Genomic DNA, 11,032 nt, shown 5'->3' with positions numbered 1-11,032 from the left:
CAAGATGTCATTAGTGTGCAACGTGTTGAAAAGCTTCGAGTAATGAACCTTTTTACAATACAGTTGAGGGGAAAGCATCAGTGCTTCGAAAAGCTTCATTTTCCCATCACTACAGGAAAGTATTTGTAGATAACCTATAGAATCCACGAAGGAGAGTAGAGTAGTCCGCTTTCGCAGCAACGAGCCCGGACCAAGAGTGGAGTGTTCTGAGGGCTCTTATAGTGCATTGTGATAGCTTGCAGGTGCGCGTGATTGATGGAGTGCAGGTGACAGTGATTAGTGATGATGAGCTGAGACTGACTGAGACTAGGCTCGTTTGAGATGAGCAAAATCTGCGCAGAATCGATCACCGGTGATCAACGCAAGATGCATGCCGGTTAGAAAAGTGTCCGAGTTACGTCCGACTTGCTCTGACATCGTGCTGACGTGTGCCTAAAAACTCTCGCGATGGCGAGGCGTCTGTGTCGGATTGAGCAGTCGGGCGCAGTAGCTTTTCACCGGCTGCGCTGACCAAAAGCACGATGGGAAGCGACTGGCTGACGACACATCTTCATGCTCATTGGTTCAAACAACTGTGATGTTGCGTTCTTTTCTAAAATGTTTTTTTTTTTTTATCTAATATCATGTGGTTATGTGTTTAAATTCTGCATGAATATTCCCAAACACTATGACAGTGCGATCTCTGTGTGTGATTTGTGATTGTTGTCATATTACTATAAAAATATAAAATACACGTTTGTACTAAAGTAAAAATGGATGATAAATACGCCTTTAGTATGGAATTAAAAAGCAGGCACTTTGAGTGTTTTGTTGATCGTATTTATTTTCATATAAAAGCAATAGAACTTAAATTATATCATGTTTATCAGCAACACAGCAGGTGATTGTGAATAACGCGATATCCGCCTTTGATCTCGTAGGTATCTGTTCCGCTTCCAAAGCTCAGAACTGTCCGTCTCGACTGCGCTTATTTCACTCCTCTCTCACTGCAGCTGCCTACTCTCACCTACATTTCAGGCGAGGCTAGGCGCATCTCAAACAAGCCTATTGACTGATGCGTGACAAAAGGTGATTTTCTCAATATTTAGATTTTTTTTCACCCTCAGATTGCAGATTTTCAAATAGTGGTATCTCAGGCAAATATTGTCCTGTCCTAACAAAATATACATCAATTCAGCTTTTTTATTTATTTTTATTGACCCTTATGACTGTTTTTTTGTGGTCCATTGTCACATGTTGTGAAAAGATTCAGGGAATCCAGATAAATGTCAGTTTGTACAGAGAAAACTCCTGAATGTGACTTTTGAGCCTCAGATGGCATGAGAAACTGTTACAGTAGTCATCAATTGAAGTGGATCAAAACCTTTTATCAGTTGTCCTAAAACTAAAATAATACCCGTTCTTGTCCTATGAGAACTTTGATGAACTTTTTTTGATCCACTTCAAATGTTGACTACTGTATAGCCACATGGGCTCAGGAGAACCAAAGAAAACTGCTGTCACTTAAACGAGTCAAGACATGGATTTTTGTGTTATTATTTTAATGTTTCTTAAGGTTTATTTACAATATTAATAAAGTTTTTTGCACAAAAATTTGAAGTTTTATTTGAACAGTGAGACAGAATAACAACAAAAAAAAATCCAGAAAAACATTTAAAAACTAATAAGTTGATTTGCATTTTAATGAGTGAAACAAGTATTTGATCCCATATCAATCAGCAAGATTTATGGCTTCCTGGTGTCTTTTATACAGGTATAAAAGACACCTGTCCACAGAAATCAATCAATCAGATTCCAAACTCTCCACCATGACCAAGACCAAAGAGCTGTCCAAGGATGTCAGGGACAAGATTGTAGAGCTACACAAGACTGGAATGGGCTACAAGACCATCATCAAGCAGCTTGGTTAGAAGGACACAACCGTTGGTGTGATTATTCACAAATGGAAGAAACACTAAATAACTGTCGATCTCCCTCGGCCTGGGGCTTCATGTGAGATCTCACCCTCGTGGAGTTTCAATGATCATGAGAACGATGAGGAATCAGCCCAGAACTACACTGGAGGATCTCGTCAATGATCTCAATGCAGCTGGAACCATAGTCACCAAGAAAACAATTGGTAACACACTACGCCGTGAAGGACTGAAATCCTGCTCAAGAAAGCACATGTACAGCCGTCTGAAGTTTGCCAATCAACATCTGAATGATTCAGAGGAGAACTGGGTGAAAGTGTTGTGGTCAGATCAGACCCAAATCCAGCCCTTTGGCATCAACTCAACTCGCCATGTTTGGAGGAGGAGGAATGCTGCTTATGATCCCTAAGAACACCATCCCCACCGTTAAACATAGAGCTGGAAGCATTATACTTTAGGGGTGTTTTTCTGCTAAGGGGACAGGACAACTGCACCGCATCAAAGGGACGATGGATGGGGGACATCTTAAGTAAGAACCATGAAAATGGATCATGGACAATGACCCAAAACACACAGCCAAGGCAACAAAAGGAGTGTCTCAAGAAGAAGCACATGAAGGTCCTGGAGTTCTCTAGCCAGTCTCCAGACCTTAATCCCACAGAAAATCTGTGGAGGAAGCTGAAGGTTCGTGTTGTCAAACGTCAGCCTCCAAACCTTAATGACTTGGAGAGGATCTGCAAAGAGGAGTGGGACAAAATCCCTCCTGAGATGTGTGCAAACCTGCTGGACAACTACAAGCAACGTCTGACCTCTGTGATTGCCAACAAGGGTTTTGTCACCAAGTACTAAGTCATGTTTCGCAAATCAATTTATAACTTTTTTGAAATGCATTTTTCTGGATTTTTATTGTTATTCTGTCTCTCACTGTTCAAATAAACCTATCATTAAAATGATTTAAATGTGCCAGTAAATTAGTTCAGAAGAGGGGCTGGGACAGTATTGGGCCGCGTAACACTGATCTTTTCTGGCTACACACACATCCCACATCTAAACCACACATAACCAGGTGTAATGGAAACATGATGTGAAAAATCACAAGCTGTGCAAAGAGTCCTCGTTATTGTTTTGCATTTACATTTTAAGAATAAACATCCATAAACAACTACAAATGATATGTAGAAGTGGCTTGGCTTTACTAAATACTATGTTAATATAACAAAATGACTAAACTCATGGTGCTTCTTATCTAGGATAAATGTTGTTCCACATGTGCCTTTAACCCAGAAACTGTGTACATCAAATGCACATGGGAAATATATTGAGGTTCACTGCAGGAACAGAAGAAAAACCTCAAACCCGCAGAGGGACTTTGCCTCATTTCTCAAGGCCCTCTCGTGTCACTGCATATCAACATGAGCAGCGATGCACTGATCGATGAAGAACCTCCGCAAGACCAAACAGGCAAATATAAAATCTTATATAACACTATCCTCAAACACACAAAGCAGAATGAATTCAAAGTCATTTACATGAATTAGGAGAAATAAGGCAATGCCACGTCAGCACAGACAATGAACACTAAAGTGAGAAATCAAGGGTTTACTAGGGATTGATAATCAACAGAAAAGGGAACAGATGAGAAACTAAAACCCACTGAAACAGGAACCAGGACAGACAATCCAAACTGAAACAAACTGATTATTCTTGTATCTTCTACGCATCTGCCATGTTATGTACACTGATTTAGAAAATATTACTAAATAATATAACAATAGCTTATCCAACAACACAAGTCACATGTCTTTTCGACTTTCAGATACTGATTTCTAAACTGGATGATGAGATAAGCATAAATGTTGGAATGTTTGCATTTACAACTTTTAACATTTGCACTGCAAAAAATGCTTTTCTTGTCTTGTTTCCAGCCAAAATATCAAATGATTTTCTAGACAAGTAAAACATTACTTTTTTGTAAATTTTTGCTTAAAACAAGCTAAATAATCTGCCAATGGGGTAATTAAAAAAATATTATTTCAAACAGAAAACAAGATAATTTTTCTTACCCCATTGGCAGACTATTTTGGCTTGTTCTAAGCAAAAACTCACTTTATTTTGAATTGTTTTGTCTGAAAACAAGAAAGTGATTTTTACTCGTCGTCTAGAAAATCCTTCTTCATTTAAGGATTTTTTGATATTTTGGCTAGAAACAAGACAAAAAAAATCTAAGTAAGAAAAGCATTTTTGCAGTGTGTTCACAAGATTTACGAGAAGCACGTTTGTTTTCTGATGAACTCAAACCCACACAACCGCTGAAACACATCGCACGTCGAGACCACATTCACACCTCCATGTCATGAAAACGTTCTTGAGAATGAAAGCTCTCATCTAAACTCAACAGATAAAAGAGTTTATAAAAGATCAACAGAAACAAACTAGAAACAGAACACCACAATTCTTTCTCAGACCCCTTTGTCACTAAGCTTTGCAAAACCAAGCACAATGAAAAAGAGTATATGTCTTAACTGTTGCAGACTTACACTATCACACACCAAACACTACATAAAAACATTCATCACTCAGAACTATATACTTACATCATACTGTTCTCAAAGCACACTACATGAGTTCTTGCAATAATCTTGAAATAGTTCATTCTATTCATTGCTTTTTTCAATAAGAAATCATCTGGTCTTACTCAGGAGAGAAATCTTACAGTCCAAAACAGCTCTAAACAAAAATGTGGCTGGATTTTGATGTGAGAGACAACAGGAGATGGACTTTTACACTGGAGGAAGTGTTATTATAGATTATGGACTAAATTCTAAAGGGATGGTTTGAACGAAAAACAGAGAAGACGAGAAAAGAGCATGGAAACTAATCTTGCTCTGATTTCTCAATAACTTTCCCTCATCTCTAGCTGATTGATGGTTGCATCTCAAACTGAAGTCTGTCTGCTCCAAAGGTCTGCACACCGTTGACTAAACTCACACTTAAATCTCTTCTTTTTCCCAAGCTCTCTACAACTAGTTGAAGTTATTTAACCTGCCTTGACCTATATCGGCTTCCGGTTTTTGGAGGTTTGAGCTAGTTTGATGCAGCTGAAAGATTTTGTGTTAAATTCTAAAGCATAAATGAATGTGATGTTACTGTTTAAGAACATTTCATGTATAAGGGGTTCATTGAACATGATAATTCTGACAAATAATAATTTTATGAACTGTTAGTAGGTTATACCTATACAACCCTTACATATAGAAATAGACTGATTCCCTTTTAAGCTTTTAAGCTTGACTTTGTCATTAACTGACAAGTTAATGGTGCAAACTCAAAAGTATAAACTATCTTGCCTTTTTATCGTCTTTCTGTTAAACTTTAATTTTCTAATGAAGACCCACCCCTTTCTGAGCAGCTATAAAATGTGTGCTGAAACAGACACTTCATTCACTTCCTGATCAAAGATGGATCTGCAGATCTCCAGAGTTCTGCTTCTGTTCATTCTGTTGGCTGCAGGCGCTCAGATCAGCAGCGCTTGCAGCAGTAGCAATGCTTCAGAGCACAAATTCAGACCGACACAAGACTCAAACTGGTGTTACGACTGCAGGGGTGTGGGGGATTATTGTGTGAAGAGACCAGTCATTTGTCCCGTGGGATTTTCCAAGTGCATGAGTGCAACAGCCATAATACAAATAGGTAAGTCCAATATAATGGAATGAAAGCTGATTTGACCGATGGAGATGCTGCTATAATTGACTGGAGCTGAAACAGTGCTACTATTTTCTGGTGGAAATTAACCAATCCGATCACAGAATGTTCTGATAGTTCTGAAAGTAATACAATTTGTATTAAATTCAAATAAAATTGTGCACATTTTTTTTCCCGGATATGAGATGATGCATGAAAAAAATACTCTTTTTTTTTCTTTTTCTAATGTGACATATTCATAAACACACTTCAAAACATTGTTTCCTGTACCATTCTTGTTTTTAGGTGACACTCCTATGAAAATAAAGCAACATGAATGCATTGAAGAGTGTCAGGACAGTTCCTTCAACTATGGCACATTCAAGCAGACGTTTTCCTGCTGCGGCACTCGTCTTTGTAACTACAGAGATGCTCCAGGTATTGTGCTCTCCTGTCTTTAAAATCAACACTCATTAAACTTCTATGTGTCTTATCGTCAAAAAACTAAACTATTGTTTTACTTGTATTTAGCCTTCATATGATTTTCAAACACATTTCTGATATTTCAATATGCATTACATTAATTATGCCTATCAAATTGCACAAACTGAAACGCCTCTCTCAAATCTTGTCATCAATGCTTGGATATCCGCTTATTTACACTGCGTTACGGCTCTAGTCAGCGCTTGTGTTTAAACCAGTCGCACGTTTCCATGCTTCTTCGGTAAAGATATTTATCCATATTTATCTGAAGCAGTTTTTTTCCAGCCCCTAAGAATAATCAGCCAATGTTTTAGTAAATGTTAGATATACACTATATACTTTAATGGGGAAGTGTGTCCAAACCTTTGACTAGTAGTGTTTTATTATTAACCTTATTAAGTGAGTCTGAGTCTTCAGGTGATTTCATAATGGTACACTGTTACTGGAAAAAAAAATACCACGATATATGTTAAAACTGAAGTATTGTCCAGTCCTCTTTTGTATATTACTTGTTTTTTCCTCCTGCAGATCCCCGAACCAGCGCTCCCAATGGAAGGACATGCTACTACTGCGAAGGGCAGGACTGCTCGAACACCGTCAGCTGTTCAGGGACAGAAGACCGCTGTATTACAACAACAAGTGAGAATCCGCTAAAGACTAAAGTCATTAATGGGGCCCCTCTTGATCATTAACCCTTTGGTGTTCTGTTTTGGTACCTTTTTTTGAAATTGTACAAAACTTGAAGGTTTTGGGCCTGCTTATTTAAACACACAAAATCATGGACATGATCCAAAAAGGTTAAATTGTCCTGAAACAAATATTCACACTATTCAAAAATGATTGTACCCAAACAAAAACTTTTTTTGTGAAATCAACCTCAAATTTGGAAAACAGCTACAGATTTATGGTGTTGAATTCCTTACAATATTAAAGTTAAACATATTTTGGGAAATACATATTTAATGTGAAATTTTCAAATAGTAATTTTGTAAAATAGTAAGTTTAAGTTGGAAATTTAATTTTCTATACTCAAAAACTGGTTAACAGGTCATTAATGTATCAAAACTAATCCAAAAATATGATTAAGTACCATAAAAGTAACTAAAATACTAATATATATATATACAGTGGTGTGAAAAAGTGTTGGCCATCTTCCTGACTTTTCTTTTTTTTTTTTTGCATGTTTGTCACACTTTAATGTTTCTGATCATCAAGCAAATTTAAATATTAATCAAAGATAACACAAGTAAACACAACAAGCAGTTTTTAAATGAAGGGTTTTTTATGAAGGGAAAACAAAATCCAAACCCACATGGCCCTGTGTGAAAAAGTGTCTTGCCTCAGTTAAGGTCAGTGTTCATGACTCCAACATAAGAAAGAGACTGGGCAAAAATGGTCTGCATGGCAGAGTTCCAAGATGAAAACCGCTGCTGAGCAAAAAGAACATAAAGGCTCGTCTCAGTTTTGCCAGAACACATCTTGATGATCCCCAAGACCTTTGGGAATATACTCTGTGGACTGACGAGACAAAAGTTAAACTATTTGGAAGGTGTGTGTCCCATTACATCTGGAGTAAAAGTAACACAGCATTTCAGAAAAAGAACATCCTCCCAACAGTAAAATATGGTGATGATAGTGTGATGATGGTCTGGGGCTGTTCTTCTGCTACTGGATCTGGAAGACTTGCTGTGATAAATGAAACCATGAATTCTGCTGTCTACCAAAAAACCTGAAGGACAACGTCCAGCCATCTGTTTGTGATCTCAAGCTGAAGCAAACTTGGGTTCTGCAGGACAATGATCCAAAACACACCAGCAAATCCACCTCTGAATGGCTGAAGAAAAAAACTAAATGCAGACTTTGGAGTGGACTAGTCAAAGACCTGACCTGAAAAAGGCGGTTCATGCTGGAAAACCCTCCAATGTGGCTGAAATCTCCTGCACAGTGCGGTAACAGACTATGTATGGCAAATGCTTGATTGCAGTTGTTGCTGCTAAGGGTGGCTCAACCAGTTATTACGTTTAGGGGGCAAACACTTTTTTACACAGGGCCATGTGGGTTTGGATTTTGTTTTTCCTTCATAATAAAAAACCTCATTTAGAAACTGCATGTTTTGTTTACTTGTGTTATCTTTGATTAATATTTGAATTTGTTTGATGATCTGAAAAATTAAAGTATGACAAACATGTATACATATATATATATATATATATATATATATATATATATATATATATATATATATATATATATAACAAATTTATATATATATATATATATATTTATATAACAAATTTAAGAACAATTTAACAACTTAAAATATAGTACATTAATATCAATGAAAAACACCACTTTTTTTGACTGCCAGCTGAAAGACACCAGAAAGTCTTATTTTTAGTTGTATTAAACATTTGATACGTTTCACATATTCAAACTCAGACTGACTAAACCTTTGTTTTCTTTCTTTTCATCAGTGTCCATCAAAGGCCTGTCCATGCTGGTAAAAGGCTGTGCCTCTAAATATATGTGTGGCGCTCTAAAGTGTTCCTTTATCCAGAATCTCTCGTGTTGTGAGGGGGACCTGTGTAATGGTGAGGACACCCAGGCCGTCACCCAAGGCTTCATAAATAATGCTGACCAAAGCGTCACCCAGAGCATCATCCGGAGCTTCATGCGCACCAGTGTCACCAAGAGACTCACGTATAATGATGCTAAGAGCGTCACCAGTCGAATCGCATATAACCAAAAAAGAGTCCAGCAGAAAGTCCCGTATAACGATGCTAAAAGTGTCAACCAGAGAGTCGTGCATAACGACGCCAAGAGCGTCAAGCACAGCTTCCTGTTCCTCTGCTGTTATCTGCTCTCCTACTTCCTGTGGCTCTGAATCCAGCAGCTCCTCAGACACGCTGGACACAATATATAGCTTATGCTTCTGTGTTTTATTCTTGTATCATTTTATAAAATGCAATCCATGACCTAATTCCTGGAGTTGAATTTAATGAAGCTTTTCATGCCGGAAAGATGTCCAAAACACATGCTGCAGCAATAAAGATGATTTATTAAAAATCACAAAATAATATGATTATGCAAAAAAATTATTTGACCTCATCTGTTTGATTTTTCATAAGTTCATATTAATATTTGCATTTCCACTCTCAGTTACACACCATAAACACACAAAAAAAACAGAAATAATCATATATGAGGAGCAGTCCTATTTCACAAATGCTTTTGTTGATTATTTTATCCAATCTTTTGTGTGTGTAATGAGCATAAGAGGCACAAAGAGATTTCAATTCGATTGTTAAATTGAACTGATTTGATTCAATATCCACTGATGGCAAAGACTATTTTTTCAAGGTTAAAACTCTCAACTAATGCCGAAAACTATAACCCTCTCAAGTTACATTAATATTAAAAGTTGAAATGAACATCAGAGCCCATCAAATTATATAAAATGACAAATTATATTAAATTGCACACAGCTATGAATATAGCTATTTAAAAAACTGCAGGTAATTCACAACAGGAGTCTAGATCATTTTGATTTACCTTGACCCAGAAACACATTTTTAGTTTAAGTAACGTTGAGCTAATGAAATAAAAAAGTCTCAGCTTTCTATAACCATTTATTGTTTAAATGTATTAATTTAGTAGCTAAATGTAACATGTAAATTGTGGATGTCAGCAAGGCCTGAATCATAAAAAAAAGACTTTACAAACAATTAAATTAAGAGAAACGAAAGCTTACTGTGTCAGGGTTCTGGAAGGAGGACCCAATCGCAGAGTGAATGACAAGGGATTTATTGACAAACAGATTGATACAAGAGGATAGTGAGGTGCCCAGGTAAAACAAGATCAGGAATACAGTAAACAGAGACAGCTAGGGGAACCACTGGAACAGCCTCAGACATCCACTGGCAGAATACTTTAGCAGCAGAGGGAGTGGCAAGGCCTGGCAGGTGGTGAGAACAGAGCAAAGCACCTTAGAGCTGAGCTCAGATACTTGGGCTTCACACTCTGACGTAGCCCAGATTGCAGGCAAGGGAACCAGTGGGCGGGGACAGGACAGGGCAGGAACTGTAACAACACAAAACAAGACAGAACAAGGCTCCACAGGGACACGAATTATTACAAGGAAGGATGGAGAACATCCTTTAACATGCCGTTAAACCGAGCGATCTGTTGACAGGACATTTGAATTTTGAGCGCCAAATGGAAATTCCATTGAATCCTCGTGCAAAATACATTACAGAGTGAAGACTGGAAATAATAGGATTTTTAGGTAAAATTTAAATAAATTAAATGTATTATTCCATTTTAAAAAAATAAAAATAAAATTATGAATGAATACTGATGATCAGAATGATCTGAATACAGCAAGGTGAATCATTCAATCAACCATTAAAGGCTAACTATTGCCAAAATGCAACACTTCGACACTTCTTGACTGGCAAGACGGCCGTGAGCGGAAACCCAAACAGTGAAAGTGAGTTGGAAACATTTCTTTTTAGTAAACTCTGTGTACACAATGTTCTCAATGCTTAAGTTCATGAGTAGAGACCCAGGCGATACTTCGAACAAAAGTTTCATGCGCTCAAATTTATGCCCCTAGTACTCCCATTGACCACAAAACTAAATCACGGTCAATCTCAAAAACGGCTCGTTTGTCGTATTTATGCTTTTAGATAGAAGTTTGTCTCGTTTACAGTACAAAAAACAGCCCAGGTTGCATTTAGGCAATAGTTATCCTTTCACATTAACCATAGCAAGTTTGGAGTCTCTAACTCACTTAGAAGTTATGTTTATGCAAAACTTTTGAACCATTAAAAAAAAAAAAAAATCCTTCCTTTTGAGTCAAAACAACAACAAATTCTAAGGTTTATTTTTCTCCATATTTTTAATAGTTTGTAAAATCTACTTTTCGAATTCATCTTAGACATTTTGTCTGATTT

General features: G+C 37.2%; 1 pseudogene; it reads right to left on the bottom strand.

The window, feature by feature from the left end:
* Positions 1 to 11,032, bottom strand: part of LOC141336092 (uncharacterized) — a 73,042-nt pseudogene that overhangs the window by 11,300 nt on the left and 50,710 nt on the right.

Source organism: Garra rufa, chromosome 6 (assembly GCF_049309525.1).
Source record: "Garra rufa chromosome 6, GarRuf1.0, whole genome shotgun sequence".
Classification (NCBI taxonomy): Eukaryota; Metazoa; Chordata; class Actinopteri; order Cypriniformes; family Cyprinidae; genus Garra; species Garra rufa.
This window is presented reverse-complemented; position numbering and strand designations above follow the sequence as displayed.